Source organism: Tiliqua scincoides, chromosome 1, assembly GCF_035046505.1.
Source record: "Tiliqua scincoides isolate rTilSci1 chromosome 1, rTilSci1.hap2, whole genome shotgun sequence".
NCBI lineage: Eukaryota > Metazoa > Chordata > Lepidosauria > Squamata > Scincidae > Tiliqua > Tiliqua scincoides.
Window position 1 is genome coordinate 47,609,341 of NC_089821.1, and position 18,629 is coordinate 47,627,969.

An 18,629-nucleotide genomic window follows, 5' to 3' on the forward strand; every position below is an offset into this window, starting at 1 on the left:
CAGCAAATCATAAGAATCCGGCCTGTAAAAAATATTAAAAGATGTTAAAAAGATGTTTAAAAAGGCCGAGAACTCAGAAGGCTTGTTTAAACAGAAGGGTCTTCAGGCCTCGCCGAAAAGTCTCAAGAGAGGGAGCCATTCTTAAGTCAAGAACTTAAGAAAGTCTTGTGACAATGAGGTCACCCTATTCTGATTGGCTGGCTCCGGTATATATGGGGGCAAGAAGAGACACCCAAATGTGGGTTGCTGTGGTGGAGTTTCTGCATGTCGTGCTGCTGGTTTGTGTACTGACTTGGACTGCCTTATCGTGACTGTGACCTGCTGTATCCCTGACTCCTGGACCGTTTGACTGACTACTCTTCTGCCTGCTCCTTTTACCAATACACGCTTCTGCAACAAACAAGCCTGTGTCTGTTTCTTTGGCTCTGTTTGGGATCGCCTGCTTCTTGTGCTATCTCCCTATGCTCCCATGCCACTCTGCTATCGGGAAAGCAAGGGCTATCCTCCCCTGCTGTCCTGACATAAATTTTTAATGACCCATTCTGATGTGGGGAGAGTGGTCCTTGAATAAAATCAGGTTTATTCTCAGTGCAATGCTGGAGCAAGTCTGCTTTGGTTATGTGTTGGCAGGGTTGCAGGTGGGGGCAAGAATCCCTGCATGCAACAACTAAACATGCTTACCAGATAAATAGCTCTGTCAATGCTAATTACTTAAGTGACGGGACTGGGGAGCCATATTGAACCCTAAGGGCCCAAGCCTATCCGACTTTCCAGCACTGGTGCAGCCATGCCAATGCATGGCGCGCTGCATCCTGTGTTGAAGGAGCAATCATGGAAACCTCCTTAAGGTAAGGCAATTATTTCTTCCTTACCTTAGAGTTGCATTGCAGCTGCATCAGTGCTGGAAAGTTGGATAAGGTTGGACTGGACCCTAAGGGCCCAATCCTATCCAATTTTCCAGAGCTGGTGTAGTTGTGTCAGTGGGGTGTGCACTGTATCCTGTGGTGGAGGGGCAGTCACTGGGACCTTCTCAAGGTATGGGAACATGTGTACCCTTACCATGAGGTTGCATTGTGGCTACACCGGAGTGGGAAAGTTGGGTAGGATTGGGCCCTAAGGCTCATTTCTGTCATTTTTGGCCCTGCAGTCACCTAACAGGTGATCGATATTGTCAGTAGGGGAAGAGAAACTGTTCTTACTAGTGACACACTCAGGGCTTCTGGTGCCCAGGGCATGATGTCATCAATGCTCTCGCACTCCAACTGTTTCCTGACAGAGAGAGGGGGTAGTAATAGGGTACTTCCTAGTCAGAAGCAGCTTAGACAAGGTGACTAGATTTCAAGGTAGTAAATTTGTATGACAAAAAATAGTTAGATTTCCAAACAAGTAGCAACTGTTATTTCGTCTGATCTTAGGAGGCTGTACCAACGTTCTACAGAAGCTGAAGGACATAAGGTTCTGTTATGTACCACTTCCTAAAGAAAAGACTCTGTTTGAGCCAAACTGTTTCCACTCCAAATTATCCCAGCTCTGTAATTTCTTTAGGTTTTTTTGTATATTGTTTGCACTTCTCAGGATAGAATTAAGTCCCCTTGTCACATCTGTAAAGATGAAGATCACATTACAATTAGGAATAGGTGGGGGGCATACCTTCTATGTGGTAATCAGCAGTAGAGCCTCCCGAAGTCAACTGAACTGTCTTCATAATGTCAAGGATAGACTGCAATAAATGGGCTGCACTTGAAGTCTTCTGGATTGCAGCTAGCAGACAACAGCAGTTCACTTCTTGATAGGGGTGGGTTGCCACAATCATATGACACCAATGCTGCACTGGCTCTGTGGTACTTCCTGGGTAGCACTGTTCCAGATGTTGGTGTTGATCTCCAAAGCTATAGTAGAAAATGTTGTTCAAATTTTTTTCAAGATCTGTTTGTGCCTGCTGCTGGGAAACAGAATCACTGTATACCCCTCAGAGATGTGCTCCGATTACTTGGAACATTATAAACTGATGTACTGCCATTTTTCCAACCCTTTTTAAAAAATGTAGTAATACTGGAAAGTTGGCTGAAAGATCAAATCTGAGGTTTGATTCGGCCCCCAAAGAAGACTCTGTTTGCTTTGCGTGCCTCAAATGGCCAAGATAGTTGTTGCAAATATTTTTTAAAGGGCTGGTCTATAGTAAGCAAGGAGTATCAATGAAAGAACAAATGACACAAGCATTATGAATGATTGTCTGCAGGACTTGGAATTAGGTTTCTTAGATGATAAGCAATTCAGAGTTGCTGCAGCTTTTGTTCTTTTCCAAAGAGTACAGTAATTAACCAGCAGCTCAGTTCTATTGAAAGAAAACCTGGAAGAATGCATGTTCCAGTGGCAATGGCTGCCACAAAAGCTCTGTAAATTGCTTTGCAGCAGTGGAGAGAGCCAACATACCAGTGGGACGGCCAGGGTCTTTCCACATGTGCCAGCAGAGTGACAGAGACCTGTCAGAGCAGGTAAGCCCAGTGCAGGTGGCGGAACAGGGCAGAAGTTGGACAGGACAGGGGAGGGTGGAATGGGGAGGAGATGGGGGTGGGTGGATTGGGCCCAGGAGGGGATGAGTTCAACAGTGGCAGTGCATGCCGAATCTTAACCCCTTTTCCAGGCCCTATCTGTCTGCACAGATCAACTTGAGCTTATATTGATATAAGATGATATCACTGGCACAAGTCTAAGTTGACCTGTTGTGGCTACTGGGGCTTACCCCAGGGCAAGGGGACAAATGTCCCCTTACCCTGAGAAGACCTTCCACAGCCAAAAATCCCCCACAGGATACTGCACAGGAATTTAGATAGGATTGGGCCATAGGTTGCAAATACGAGGATTCACATCACCATTGAAAGATTCACATGGCCACTGTATCACTGAGGATGTAAGAAATCAGCACTAAAGGAGAAGAAAGTCAAAGACTTCCCTGCCTTATCAGAATAACAAACAGTAAATGGAGAATTTCCAGATCACAGCCACAATTTCACCTGTTTTGCATATAAGGTAGACTCGTTTTTAGAAAAGAGATAAAGTGGCACAATGCATCTTTCAGTATTTAAAGTAGGGACAGAATACTGGATAGTCAGCTCTGAAGTCATGAACTATTGTCTAAATTAAAAGAGAAAGTGTCCGGTTCTCTTCACAACAGAATAAGGTCACCAAAGTTTTGGTCACATAACTAACATAGCCTCCGGTGTTTTAAAAGGCCAAGGATACTGGCAAGTCTACCAAACAGATGTGAGTTATGGAAATGTTGTGATGGAGTGCATTTAAGTTGGATCTGGTTTTATCCTTGTAAGGATTGTAGATTGGCCAGGAACTGAAAATATGTACTCATCCAAATTAAATGTTTGTCCAGAATTTTGTGAAGGATTTCTGCCAGCCACGCATTTGTAGCTCAAAACTCAGTTACTATCTAGATCACTCTTCTTTATTTCTCTGTGTTACGAAAGTACTTTATTACAAGTAACTGACCTGAAAAGTATTCCTTATTATCAATCAAATCTATTCACAAGATTGAAGTTGTCCTCTGCTAAAACAAGAACCGTGTTGCTCCGGGTTTGACTTCATGTAGTAGCTATATGACCTGATTCTCACATTCATTTTAGTGGGATGAAAGTCATTGAGAAATTATATTTATGTTGTCATTTTTAGCATATCCATTTTCAGTATGTGTTAATTATTTTTATTACCATGTTTCTGGCAGCTGGCATTTACCACAAGGTTTGAAAACCAAAATGACCAACTGAAAACCAAGAGACTACAAAAGTCATCATGCAGCAGCCTCTCAGGCACTCACCAAAAAAGTGTTTGACATTAGAGACAAATATAACCCTACAACCTACACAGTCTGGTCTGTAGTTAGCTGGCAATGTTTGTATTAATATTCAAAAATTGTCCCCGGTGAGATCTACAGCCTGTACAACATTCCTATGCAAGATGTCTTTTTGACATGACACACAAGCATCACCAGCCAAATGTGGGTTTGATTATAAAGATGGCTGGTGGCATCAGTGTCCAAAGTTGCTCTGAAAGAGGGCAGTAGTCTGTGTTTCTCCTCTCCCTGTCTCCATCCCTGGTTAGTTAGCTCCATCTCTGAGCAATGTCCTACTCACCCAAAACTTACCAGTGGGGGCAGTGGAAGACCTGGTTACCAGTGCAGGCATCTGGAAGACCTGGTTACAAAGCCTTCATTCCTCTAATTGCATCTAGAATGCTGCAATGGCAGTGTGCCAGGGACACTGGGAAATGTAGTCAGTAGAGATGTCAAGCATCCTGCATACCCAAGAGCTTCTTGCTTCTTACATGTTGTCGAGTATACTCATCTGACATCCGTACTGAAAAACCAAATGTCACAGGGCTCCTTGTGTATGCTCAGAGGATCACTTTATAATGCAATCATGTCTACAAGCTGATGAAATTAATATTCCAAACCAATAATAAGCTGGGAACATCACTGATTGCTAGCACTAAAAGCATATAGCTATTCTTTTAGGAGGTAGTACTCACCCCTCAAACATGCTCAGAAAGAGTAGGGGGTTGCTTGAGTTACTTCCTCCCAGAAATTTGCCAGGCTACTTCAGCCTTACTAGTCAATTTGTTGTCAGCTATTTTCTTTTCCTGATTCCACCCATAATGTGAAAGGAAAATACTATCGATGAGAATGACTTGGTATTGCCTGCATTCTACATCTATTCCTTTGCTAGTTGTGTCTCATTTATGGTCAAGTATATATTCAGCATAGTCTGATAGGATGCATGACTGTTAGAATTCTACAAATTCAAAATTTGATCACTTTTTAATGCAATGTAGGAGCAATAAGCCTATTGCTTATCTTCATTACTTGGCATGGTATGATTTTAGAACATATAAGAAGTAACTGCTGTTTTGTTTAGGTTTAGTACTTTATTCTTTAAATTATATTTGCAGGAGGTCTGGTCTAGAGGGTTGAGCCTCCATTTGCCTGAAGATAACATCCGAAGGTCGCCAGTTCGAGGCCACTGGCACCTTGAAGCAGCTGACAAGCTGAGCCGAGCTATTCCATCTGCTCTGAGCGTGGGAGGATGGAGGCCAGAATGTACAACCAGATCAAGAAAGAAACATCTGAATGTTGTGGTTTCTTGAAAGATAGAAACCTTCTTTCAAATTGTAAAAATCCCTACTGGGATTTAAATTGCCTGCCTATGTAAACCGCCTTGAATAAAGTCTAAGGAGAAATCTGAGGACCAAGAAAGGCAGTATAGAAATACCTGTATTAATTATTATTATTATTATTATTATTATTATTATTATTATTATTATTATTATTATTATATTTGTCTGCTCATTCTTTCCCAGCAGCTTCTTTAGCATGTTTCTCTGGATTCATCATGGCAATACATTTGCGTGGGATCTTGACTAGATGTGAACTTTTCCTTTCCTCTCTTTCTTTTACATTTTTCACCTTTACCCAAGCATCTTGGATCTTAAGCTCCAGCAGTAGATCTTTGATGTCAAGGGTGCCTTCACAATATAACTCCCTCTGTTCTGTTCCCTTCCCCCCCAGACATATCCCACTTTATACTATTTGAATTCAAACCTTCAGGCCATCTGTCCTTATATGCATCAGTTATCATATCATAATATCCTGAATATCATAATTATAATATCCTGAATATCATTATAATATCATAATATCATAATAACCTGAAATCCATCTCTACACATTCCATCTAGAGAAAACACAAAAGTCCCAAGTGTCTTCAGAAATTTGTGTTCAAACCAGTTAAAATGTGAAGCTCCAGAGCATCTTCAGAGACTCTAGTTGAGCCATTTTCAACCACTGTGCTGTGGCATACTGGTGTGCTGCAAATGGTCTGCAGGTGTGCTGTGGGAGTTCAGGGGGAGGGTCATTTATTAGTAGGGCCATTGGAGGATGTGAGTCGCCCACTGACATCGTGGTGTGCCTTGTCTATTGTCCAAAAACAGATGGTGTGCTTTGCACCTCATTAGTGTGTCATGAGATGAAAAAGGTTGAAAATCACTGCTCTAATTCTAACTAGTTAGAGCATGAAAACACTTGATACAGCACTTTCTAGTTCTTACTAGTCAGAATGAGAACCTCTGAAGGTGCTCCAGAGCTTTGCATTTGGACTAGTTGGAACCAGAATTTGGCAAGACAGAGCCCAATCCTATCAACTTTTCAGCACTGATGTAGCTGTGCCAATGGGATGTGCACTGCATCCTGAGGTTGGGGGCACAGTCATGGAGGCCTCCTTAATGTAAAGGAACATTTGTTCCCTTATCTTGTGGCTACATTGACATTGGAAAGTTGGATAAGACTGTGCCCTTAGGCATGTTCCTGGAGGGTTCTTTACCAAATTGCTGTAAAAATCACCTATGATGGCATCATCCAAACGTTTGCGACATACTGCTGGGTGTTTTCTGATAATTTCTAAATTATAGCAAAACTTCTGAGTGGTCTCACACACAGAGCTGTTGGAAAAGTAGCAATCTTTTCGTACTCCCTAGCAAACTTGTAGTACTCTCTAGTAGCAAACTAGGGAGTATTGCCTGTATGGACATTTAGCAGAATATGATAATAGGTAATTGACTAGTTTTCCAACACAGTTTTTCCATTTTTCTAGCAAACAGATTCTTTGAAAATACTTAGACTCTGATGTAAGTGTAAGATGTTAAATTATGGATTTTAAATAGCTACAAGATGTTCTGATTAACGAAGTACATTATATGCCATTTTTATTAGTATTGCATGAGAGTAAAAAGTTAATGTAACTAGGAGCTCAGTCCTAACTAGGCTTTGCAATGCTGGAAAGGCATGTATGAAAATGTATGTGCCTTTATAATGTCACAAACAGTGCAATGCAGGTGGCCATTTTGTGGATGTGGCTGCAAATGATGGTGGCCCTGGCAAGTTGCCACAGAGGGCAACCTGCGCTGTCAAGTAAGGGCCCAATCCTATCCAACTTTCCAGCACCGGCACAACCATAATGCAGCCCTGAGCCAAGGGAACAGAAGTTTCCATACCTTGAGGAGGCCTCTGTGACTACCTCCCCACCACAGGATGCAGTGCACGCCCCATTGGCACAGCTGCCAATTGGCTTGGCACACTGGAAAATTGGATAGGATTGAGCCCTAAGCCATCTCAGGAGGCAGGTGATGGGCAGGAGGGCGATGGGCAGGAAGGCAGTGAGGGGGTGGAATGGTCTACTTTATCGGAAAGAGGTGGGTAGGAGGCGGAACAGGGGATGGATGGGTTGGATCCCAGCAGTACTAATGTGTACCAGGATCCTATCCCTGTTCCTTCCCCCATTCCTTCTCCCTTAATCTCTTTGGACATGCACCAGCAAAATGGCTGGCACAGATCTGAGGAGACCTAAAGGAGGTATATCTTAAGGTAAGGGAATGAAAGTTCCTTTACCTTGAGGAGGCCTCCGGACTCCCCTTCCCCACCCCACAGGATGCAGCACACACACCATTGGTACAGATGAATTAGTAGGGGTTAGTTAGAACTGGACTGTTATTAAACCCATTTTTCCCCAGCCCACAGGTGTACACATTTGATCCCTGTTGCATATATGCAATGTTGGGCAGAATGGCTTAAGGCAGGGCTCTCCAAACCAGGCCCGGGGGCCAGATGTGGCCCACAACAAGCCTCTATCTGGCCCCTGCAAGCCGGATATCTAGTCCCCTGCAAGCATCTGGCCTGCTCAACCAAATGTGACCAGAGCTGTGCTCCAGTTGCATCTGGAGGGTGTTCTGAGGGCTGGGGAGGCCATGCGCCTCCCCTCAGAATGCCTTCTAAAGGCCTAAAAACATTACTTCCTGGCTTTCCTGAAAAATCGGAAGTGACGTTTTGGGGCTGTCTAAAGGCCTTAGGTTTTCTAATGTATTTATTTAAATTTTATATGTAAAATTTATTTATTTTTCCAGCCCTCAACACCATGCCAGATATTTTATGTGGCCCTCTGGCCTAAAAGTTTAGAGACCCTGGCTTAAGGTCACAATAACTGTGTTCATATGTTAAGGTTATCTAGTTTGTCGAAGTAATTTTTGCTTTGTGGTATGTTGAATGTCATTCTCTTTTGCCTTGCAATTTTAGTTGTTGCGTAACTGTTCTTTCTGCCTTCACCATGCAAATATAATACGGGCAACCTGAGTCACACCAAGTAACCAGAGCAATTGCTATCTAAATGGTTTCATATGCAGCCAGTCATATGATTCTTGCTTTTGGCTTAAATTTTTCTTGAACAAAAAAATACAAAAAAGGAACAAAACTCCTTCCAATGGAGATTTTGGCCGTTATCAGACAGAAACTAGAGTGCACTTGCATAAAAATACTTGCATTTGAGTAAGTATTTCAAAGTGCAAAGTTAATTAAATGTTCTGTCACATGTTGCACAATCTCCCTAAGATAAACTTTCCAAGTTAGAAAGTACACTTGTTCTAGAGGAAAAAAATTGAAATCAGGGGATCATATTCCATGCTCTTTTTATAAATGTATTTATTTACCCGCGGATTTGTTTATTTGCAACTGGTTTGCAAATAATTTGGTTTTTAATTAGGATAACTTGTCTCTTTGAAACAGAAATAAAGCCAGTGGCAACAGCCAGTGTTATTCATAAACCAAGTGAAAAATGCAACTTTTAAAAAGGGGAGGGGTATCTACACAGGGAAAGAGAAAAAGAATCTTTCATCTGGGAGTCTAACAACATTCCATGGGAAAACTGTTTCATTTATTTCTGTTTGGTAATTCATTGATTATAATAAATCTTCTTAATGATTTTTATATGTTGGGTAACATGAGCCATTTCCTGCATTGCCAGAAGATAACAAAGCCAGACTCTGGGCATAACAAAGTGAATAGTCAAGTCTAAAAACTATGCTTTTATTATAAGGTCTTGTTTCTTGTATAAATTACTTCTGAACTTTTAACTAAAATTTTATCTTTTTTTTATTAAACTGACTCAATTATCTTGTAAAAAACGCTAATTTGTCATGATGATGAGTGGGTATGTGTGCATGAGCACGAGGATGTGTTTTGCTTGTGGGTCCCCACATGTAGAAGGAGCAAAATGATTTGATAACATAAGCCAACACATATTTTGTTGTCTTAAAAGTTAGACCTATTCTTGGGTATATTTGGGGAGCTGAATCCCAAAATAGTATCAGTTTTGTCCAATTGGCTCAAGTTTTAGGGCTACAGCATAACCATCTTATATGTTGATTTAAGCAGCTTCCTCATGAGGAAGCCACAGCAAAAACAATGCCAATTTTTTATTCAGCACCCCAGAAATATCCTACATTTGTTCAAGCATCCTTAACAACGAAAAAGATTTTTTTGTAGGTCTGTGTAATGATACTAATGGTAGAGTGGTTAGAGTACCATCCTATGTATGCCTACCCCGTCATGTCAAATTGAGTTCAGTGAGACTTACTCCCAGGTCAGTGTGTTTAGGATTGCAGTCACAGTGTAGGATTTGGGCTAGGGAGAGCCAGGTTTCTCTCAATCATGAGGTTCACTGGGTGATCTTGGAGTCAATCAAAATCAGTCTCACTTATCTCATAAGATTGTTGTGATAATCAAATGGAGCAGGACTATGTATGCTATTCAGACTCCTTGGAGAAAAGGACAAAAATAAATAATAAAATTCTCTCTCTCTCTCTCTCTGACATGTCCATGTCCTGAGAGAGAGAGAGAGAGAGAGAGAGAGAGAGAGAGAGAGAGAGAGCACGGCCCTGAAGGGTATTGTTTTATGTATTCCTTTATTTATCCATGTCTTGCACCTTTGTTAACCCATCTGGGGTGTGCTGTGTATACACAATAGAATTTTAGCATATCCTTTCAATCCTGAAAGACACAATGATATCAAAGACTGAGTGATTAGGCAACATAAAGTACGTGATTGTGAACCTGCCCTCTCTGCCCTCCACCTGCCTCCTCCTCCCCAGAGCGACTCCTCCCCACCCCCTCTCCGCCCCTGTTTACCATGCCACAGCTCAGCAGTCTTGAGACCACCGAGCAGTGGAGGCCAGGTGCCCACCCAGTGCTAGCTCAGCGGCAGCCAGCGCTGGGTTAGCACGGGCGGTAGCCCAGCGGTAGGACTCACAGACGTGCCTTACGGCACGTTTGCGACTGCACGGTGGCAAGAAGCCACTGCACCAAGCTCAGGATTGGGCTCTCAGCCTCCTCCCTTCCACATTTCTCCTTTTTCTTTATCCTCCTCTTCCTTTTCCAATCCAGAGAGTGAAAAGAGGGGGGAAAGCAGTAGAGGCAAGTAAGCAGACAGAGATGGGTACCTCTACTAATTTGCTATCTTAAGCGATTGCTTCAGTTGGCCTCATGGATGGGCCAGCCCTGCTTCTAAGTCAGCTGGAGATGTAGAATGTAGTCTATCTGAAAGACTGCCTGAGTCATGGGACAAGTTTGAACAGACATTTACCTATATTTAAAAAAACCAGAAGAATATATATTATAAATTATAGATATTGGGATAGTTTTAATACCAGAAACCAAATTACAACCTCAAAAATGTCAAGCCCTTCTCTGGAAATTTTCTTGGACTTCCATTTTAATAGGAAGATTTTGTTTTGTTTCTCATCAATAAAGCCTCTGACATCTATGAGTGTATAAGAAGGATGAAGACACAATAGTTGCGTTGTAGGAATTTGCATCTGGAAAGTACAATCTTAATAAGTAATAAACTTTTGTCCCACTTACGTATTCTCAGATTAACTTTTTAAGACTATAGCAGATTTACACATTCTTTCCTGCTTCATATTTCTCATCCTTCTTTATATGTGTGTAGTTTTGATCTAAAGCAGTGGTTCCCAAACTTTTTCGGGCTAACGCCCCCTTGAGGCCCAGGAAAAATTCCTAGCGCCCCCCACCTCTTTGCTTAATAGTCTACTGCAAATTCAAAACAAGTAATACAACACTATAAAAAAGCGTATGTATTTGACAAATAAATCTAGTAAACAGTATTTAAAGTTAAATATATAACATTTAACATTTTTAATAAATAACATTTTTAAAAAGCTAAATTTGCATCTCTTCTGCAACTACGTTGTCTTCACAAGTTTCATGGGATGGATGTATTTGGTGTAGGGATATCAGCTTATCAACATCTGGTTGGAAGGAACTAAGGAAAAGTCTTAGATCCCCACGTTCAATAATGTTCAGTCTGTTTCTTTGCTTGGAAAGTAGGTAGGCGACTGCACTGAAGCCTCGCTCCACTAAATATGATGTAGGGAAAGCAATGAAGTACATCTTAACTTTGTTCCACAGTGCAGGGTATCGGTCAAAAAAAATTTTTTGTAACCAAAAGTCTTGATATGACTGTTTGAACTTTGGCCTGAGCTCAATGTCATTTTGGAGTGAAATAAGTTCTTCCTCTACCATTCCTGTTTCATCATTGCTGATATCTAGGAATGGATTTATCACCCAGTCTGGTATCTGAAGCAAAAAAAGATCCTGAAATCTATCAGACATGTCTCTGTGCAACTCATCCAGGTGTGCACAATACACTTGTAGGTTATCGTCTGGTATGCTCTTCTCCTTCTTCAATTCAGAGAGGTTCGGAAACTGAAAGAGCTCACGACGGGCTATGTTACATCTGAACAACTGTAATTTCGAGCAAAACGTGGAGAGAACAGATTTGACTTTGATAAGGCTAATCTCATTTCCTTGCAGTTGCAGATTAACTTCGTTAAACTTTGTGAATACATCAGACAAGTAGGCGGTATCATGCTTGATGTTTCTTAGTTCATCAGAGAGAACAGGATTGGAGTTTTGGAAGAATTCAACAACTGTTCCAAAAACTGAATAGAAACGTCTCAGGCAGATTTCCTTTGACAGCCATCTAACTTCTGTGTGCAACAACAAATGTTCAAAATCTTCATCGTTCTCAATGCAGAGCAGTCGAAACAATCAAGAATTGAGAGCATGTGCCTTAATTTTATTTATCGCTTTGATAATAGTGTTTAATGATTCGTGAAGTCGACTACTTAGGTTTTTTGCGACCAAATGTTGCCTGTGAATTACACAGTGGACCGTAAACACACCAGGTACAGCTTTTTTCAAGAAACTGATGAAGCCACGGTAACGACCTGTCATCGCAGGTGCCCCATCTGTTGCACAAGCAAGAATGTTGGTAAGCGGGATATCTTTCTCCTTGAAAAAATTCTCAACAACACGAAATACTGACTCCCCTTTTGTATCTGTTTCTAGTTGTCTTGCAAATAACAGCTCTTGAACCAAACTTTCATCTTTGACAAAACGAACATAAGCAAGAAGCAAAGATTGATTGCCTGGAAGAATGGACTCATCTAATTGTAAACCAAATTCTATTGTTCTAAGCATGTTCTAAGCAAATTCTATTGTTCTAAGCATGTGTCTTCAATATTTTCAGCCATTTCATCCACTCTTCTTTGAACAGAGTTATCACTGAGAGGAATAGCTTTAATAATTTGTTCGGGTGACTTGTGTAGAACTGTGCGCAGAACCTCACTGACTGCTGGCAGAATAAGCTGTTCCCCAATTGTATGAGGCTTACCAGATCTAGCAATTAGCAATGAGATGTTGTATGATGCACGCAAACCATCACTGGATTGCTGTGAAGTGCTAGCAAACATATTTACAATATTTTTCCTTTTCTGTAATTGTTCCCGAAGTGACTGAAAATATGCTAAGTTTTTGTCTGCTTTATCAGAGTGCATTTTCTTCAAATGTTGTAGGAGCCTGGAAGGTTTCATGGCTTCATTTGAAAAAACTCCCTCACACAGTAGGCACATTGGTTGCTGCTCGTTATTTGGTGCTGGTATAAATCCATATTTCAGATATTCCACACTGTATTGCCTACACTTCTTTTTTGTTTGCTGTGTTGGAGCCATATTTTATTCTGGAACAAGAATATGCAAATTCTTTGCAAAGCACGCACTCACTATTTGCAGCAAACTTTGCAACCAACCTTCTCTGCAGAAGTCTCCAGCAGGCCAAGTCAAGAAACACCTGTGCAAATTACACACCACTACTTGCAGCAAACTTTGCAACCAAACTTTTTGCATCCAGCATCAACCATCTTGTATATGTATAAATTTATAAATAAATATGTATAAATATATTGCATATATTTTTTATCTTGGGGCGGGGGGGTGCATGCATGACGGGATTTTCTTTGGGGCAGTGCAGGCAGGTCCAGAGGGGTTGGGGGGGCAAGACTAGTTAGGCTGCAATCCAAGCCACTTCATTTCAGGGGGCTTACTTCTGAGTAGACACAACTGGGATGGGGCTCAGACTAGGAGATAGAGGCTGCAGGTGCAGGGGGCGTTGGGAGGGGGAGATTGCTGGACTGGGGGTGAGCCCAACTGAGTAATGGACCTTACTTATGAGTAGACACAAGTAGGATGAGTAATGTTTTTAACGTAATGTATTGAGGCTGCAATCCTTAAGACACTTTCTTGGGAGTAAGTCCCATTGAATATAATGGAACTTACTTCTGAGTAGACAGCCTCAGGATTGCACACTTATACTTCCTTCTCCTCTTTTACCTGGATATCAATGGAGAAGGCTGCTGCTGAGCTGTGTTGGTCCCAGGCAGGCAGGCAGCACAACGCCGCTGCAGAGGCTGTGGTGGTGATGGCAGGCACACTGCACAGGCAAGCTGCTGTGGCCACACAAGCAGGGAGGCAGGGGGCAAAGCGGCACAGGGGAAGAGCACTCACGAGGCTGTTGCCTCAGAAGTCTGGAGCGCTCTGAGCGGTGGGGGGGAGGAGCCTCCTTCTCCCGCTCATTGACTCCAGGCAGAGAAAAACAAATCAGAGGCGTGCAAGGACAAATTCAATGGGGCCAAATTCAAACGCTGGCCGCCTGGAACCCCTTTTTTTTGGTGGCGGCCAGCGTTTTTCACCTGGCCTGACCTGTCACTGCCCCCCTATCGCCCACTTTGTCCCCATTGCCCCCCTAACGCCCATTTTACTTTCAACGCCCCCTTGGATCTTTCCAACGCCCCCTGGGGGGGCGCTAGCGCCCACTTTGAAAATCACTGATCTAAAGATACGGCCTCAAAACCTATTTTCTACCCATGTAGGTTGTTTGTTCCCATTCTGTCTGGCTTTCTGTGAAAAGAAAAAACACCTGTTTTTCATGAAAATGTAAAATGGTAAAAAAAATCCTTTATCTTTTTAAATAGGCAAAAGGATTACTGTGTATGCATAGCAAAAACATATATCATTCATTTTCAAAAGACAACCCATACAGAATGTATGACCTGAAACAGCAAACAAAATGTATTGTGACTTGTTTGCCAAAACAGTGCCAAGCAATTGTGCCCATGTTTATTCATTTGAAAAATTGTTGTTCTATTAGTGATCTGGTATTAATTACATTCCTCTCTTAGAGTACTGCTTGGCATCCATAGTATTACCAAACGATGGAATCTATGTTGAAAAAGACTTTTACATAACAGAAGTCTTTCAACTCATGAAACTGTTCTTTTTCCTCACTGCAGGACATATGATTCCATTCCAAGGACCTGAGCACTTAGAAAGTTGAAAATACTTCAAAGCTAAAAGAAATCATTTTCTGAAACAAATAACTCTTCTAAAAATATTTAGGGGATAAAAACTCGTAAAACCTTTGAATACAATAAACACAGCTGATTTAGGGCTAGTTAGTGTTAGCTATTCGCTCTGCTCTATTGTATGTTTTGGATGTGTGCACAGACAATGTTAAGCAATTCAAAATGGTATAGGCAATTGAAAAGTATTTATGAGCTGTTACCAGTACAGATTTTTAATTGTGACATGTTGTCTTTTGGGATTTGATCCAGAAACACCTGCCAAAATATTCACTGCTTTCCCCATCTTGGTTACTTTTGTTAATGAGAGAATTTATTTCTGGTGTCTTCTTGCAGTTCCTGTTAGTGTAGTATTTCATGTAATAGTGGTATAAGCACTACAGAACTTCTGTCCAAAAAAAAAAAAAAAATGGCTAGCAGGGCAGCATTTATTTGGCCCTTCCCCAGTGCTAGGAAACACCATTGTTGGTTTTGTCCAGTTATTTTTCTAATTTAGATTGGTGCTGCAACTACTGTTGCTTTTGTTGCTTTTGAGATACTGTAATGTCACACTCAGTCAAAGCTGAATATAAAATGGAGGATTAACAGAAGTGTAGCATGGATGTCACATGAATGAGATTGAAGTAAGTCATAGATGGTACATAGTTTAATGAAACTATAAACTCTTGTTAACACTTCCAGCTAACTGCAGTTATATTGTGGTCAAATTATTCTCAGCAACATTATCTCTCTTGCAGTTTTTGCAAATGATATTAGCGATTTGGAACAAAAGTCTGCTAATAGCTATGAAAAACTGAGGGGCTGTGGAAAGCAAGACAATCTGCAAAAGGGTCCACATATTCTTGTTTGGATAAGAATTTTGTTTTCTCTTCAGTCAAGCCCAGCTGAATTGAAAAAAACTAGCAGAACAGTCCAAAGGCTCTGCTATATCAGCCACTACGAATGTCAGCATAACACCCACATGACATTGTTGGGATCCTATTATGATCCATAACAGTAAATCAATTTCACTTTAGATTGGTAACCAATACCTTTGCAGAAAGCCAACGATGCTTCCATAGTAACCACACACAGAAGAAACTAATCCGCACATAGCAACAGTGGACAGTGTTCAGAGCAGCAGCACCACCTTGAAGACACCAGCAGAAGCTGCTGCTTCTGCCACTGTGGCTGGTCACACAGAGGAGCTGCTGGGGGGCTGGATCTGCTTCCTTCTAGCGACCAAAAAGCACCATCCCTGATAGGGTAGAGGGAGGCTGCCTTGGACTTGGGGGTGAAGGGCACAGGAAATTCACACACATGCTTGCCTTGTGGGCTCCCACCCCAAACTCTTCCCCCAGTTCCTACCCTGTGCAGGCTGAGAAGGAGGAGAAAGCCTCCCTTTTTCTCTCCAGCCGCAAGAGTAGAAGGAAAGGCAAAACAAAGGCACTACCGTCTCCCAAGGAAGTGGGGAACCAGATCTCAAAGTCCATCAAGCTGCCCTCCTCATGCCACCCCATCACCTCCTCTCCCTTGCTCCTGACTTTGATTTAAAGGGGGGAACAAGGGAGACATAAGAGCAGATTTCCACAAATTCCTCACCTCTTAGTAGGGGGAAGCAAAGACTTCAGTCAGAGATGTGAGCTGTTTTATCACCTTGCCCCCATTGCATCCGCTCTTGTCTTACCTTTGTTTGGACTGTAGTGAAGGTCATCATCCCTCCTATAATGGACAGCCCCCTGCTCTCCTTTAAAGACCCTCCTCAAAGATAGTGTGAGCATTGACTGGAGGTTACAAAAAAAGGCAGTGCAAAGTCAGTATTATTTGTTTCTGCGTTGATTTTGAAGGTTTGAAGGAGGATTTATGTTGTTGTTTGATCATAATAACAATAATGTTTATTAAATAATATTATTACATAAATAAGTAATAATTCATGGTTGGCAACCTTCAGTCTTGAAAGACTATGGTATAAGCCTACAGCACCTGGTATTCCCAGGTGGTCTTCCATCCAAGTACTAACCAAGCCTGACCCTGTTTAGGTTCCAAGATCAGACGAGATCGGGCATGTGCAGGGTAACAGCTGCTGCCAATAATAATCATCAGTTTTAAAGTACATATTTAATGATGTATTTTAAAAGTAGGAGTTATCGATGTGTGTTAATTAATTAATCATTTTTGTACCCCCGGGTACCAGATGCCTTAGCTATGCATCTGCTAGGATATGTCAGCTGGATAAAGAGCTTCTGCAGGTTTTATCCAGCCCCTGGGCCTTATGTTTGACACCACTTCTCTAGATGGAGTCAGATTCCTGTGGAACAGAATAGTTTTAACAGATGATGTTCCAGATTAACCACTGGGTGTGGTCACTCACTAGAACAGTCTGAGAGAAGCACACCTGTGATGTTGCTGTATCAGAGGCAAGAATATATTGACCAAGAACCTCATTTACTTATTTGTCTGGCCTTCTCATGCTATAGGTAGGTTCCTTGTAATTCTGCTCTGCTGACATAATTTGATTGCCATAGCCTTGTGCTTATTATCACCGCAGACCTTTGTACCCCTTTTCACTGCACCACTTGCTGTCTACAGAGTCCAGCTGTGTGGTTTACCACACCAGCAGTAACCATGAGTGCTATGAGCTGTGAGGAACCTGCACACTTACTCTTGCCCTCACTCTTGATGGAGCTCAAGTGGCCAGAGGCTGAATAAGATATGTACCCTGAGCCCTGGTAAGGTGAAACAGCAGAAATATCTTTTAACTTTCCTCCCGTCATTTGTCAATCTCAGTCCCTGACCTCAGAGTCATCTCTGATGTTTGCTCTGCTTTTGACTTTCTGTCAAGGTGAAACTTGGAATTATACTGCAAGTGAGCTAAACTGGAAAAATGAAAGGAAGATGGGGCTGGATACAGTCAATGAACCAGCAGTGAGTGATAATACATTTGAATGGCAGCTAGTGACTGAGAGAGGGTTTACAACTGCTGATGGGTTGGGCACTATATTTATGTCCCACCTTTCCTTTGCCAATACACATGCTCAAGGCGGCTTACAGTTTCTTCGAGCCCAATTACAAAAGCATACAACAGGAGCTGGATGTAACCTCCTTTCATGGTTTCAAACTGGATCCAGAGGGAAAGATTTTTTAGTATCAAAGTTTGTCCATTCTGTGTGCAAGTCACAGTGGAAGGTAATGATTCCTGCTGATCTATAGACAGTATTATCCCCTTTAAGAGTGGGATAAAGATCAAAGAAAAGAAGGTAGTACCTGATCCTTGCTGCCTAAGATAGGTTGTGGGTCAAATGAGGTACTCTCCTCATAGTCAGGCCCATTCTTCACCTGCCTTGCCTAAGTTCAAACATCTCTCTTCAGTTGGTCAACTTCTCTAGCCTTTCCAGCTTACTTTGTCCAAACTCCCCAGTGTTCATTTACCCTTGGCTTCAAGCCTGGCTTTCTATCGGTCCAAATGAAGATTCCATTACTCTATCATCCAAGCCCAAACATTACACTTGCATCAATTTGCAAAGACTATCCCGAAGGACAATAACCTCTGTCTAGGCTGTTCCTCTCTCTTGCTGAGCAAGATGAGGATTTTTTTTTAAGTGAACTGCATATGCTCTTTGAATCCCCATTTGTATCTATGTCAATAGGTTCAAGTGGGAAACTGCAAAGGATTGCAAGGAGGAGAGGGCAATCTCTTTATCCCCTTTTCCTTCCCCCTGAAGTCATATATTTGAAGAACTGGTTTCAAAGAAAGCTTCACTTGAGTACACCTATTCACCATCTACAATCACCTAAGCAGTGAAGAATGATTCAGTCACAGCATCAGGGCCTAGGAGAGAGGAGTAAAGAGGGTAATTTGTACCTGGGCCCAGGGTCAAAAAGGGGGCTCAGAAGCCAAAGGAGGGGCCTCAGAAATTTCCTGGGATCTTACATTTTCCTATCTACTCAGACTTGTTGCCCACACAAGATGCTGGGGACACTACCACGAGCATGTGGCTGCAGCTACTGAAGCTACTGGCAAGCCATATATACTGGGCCAAGGAATGC

At 42.0% G+C, this 18,629-nt stretch overlaps 1 pseudogene; it reads right to left on the reverse strand.

Moving 5' to 3' along the window:
- Positions 1-16,553: 16,553 nt before the first annotated feature.
- LOC136637548 (5S ribosomal RNA) lies at positions 16,554-16,670 on the reverse strand (annotated as a pseudogene).
- Positions 16,671-18,629: the final 1,959 nt, after the last annotated feature.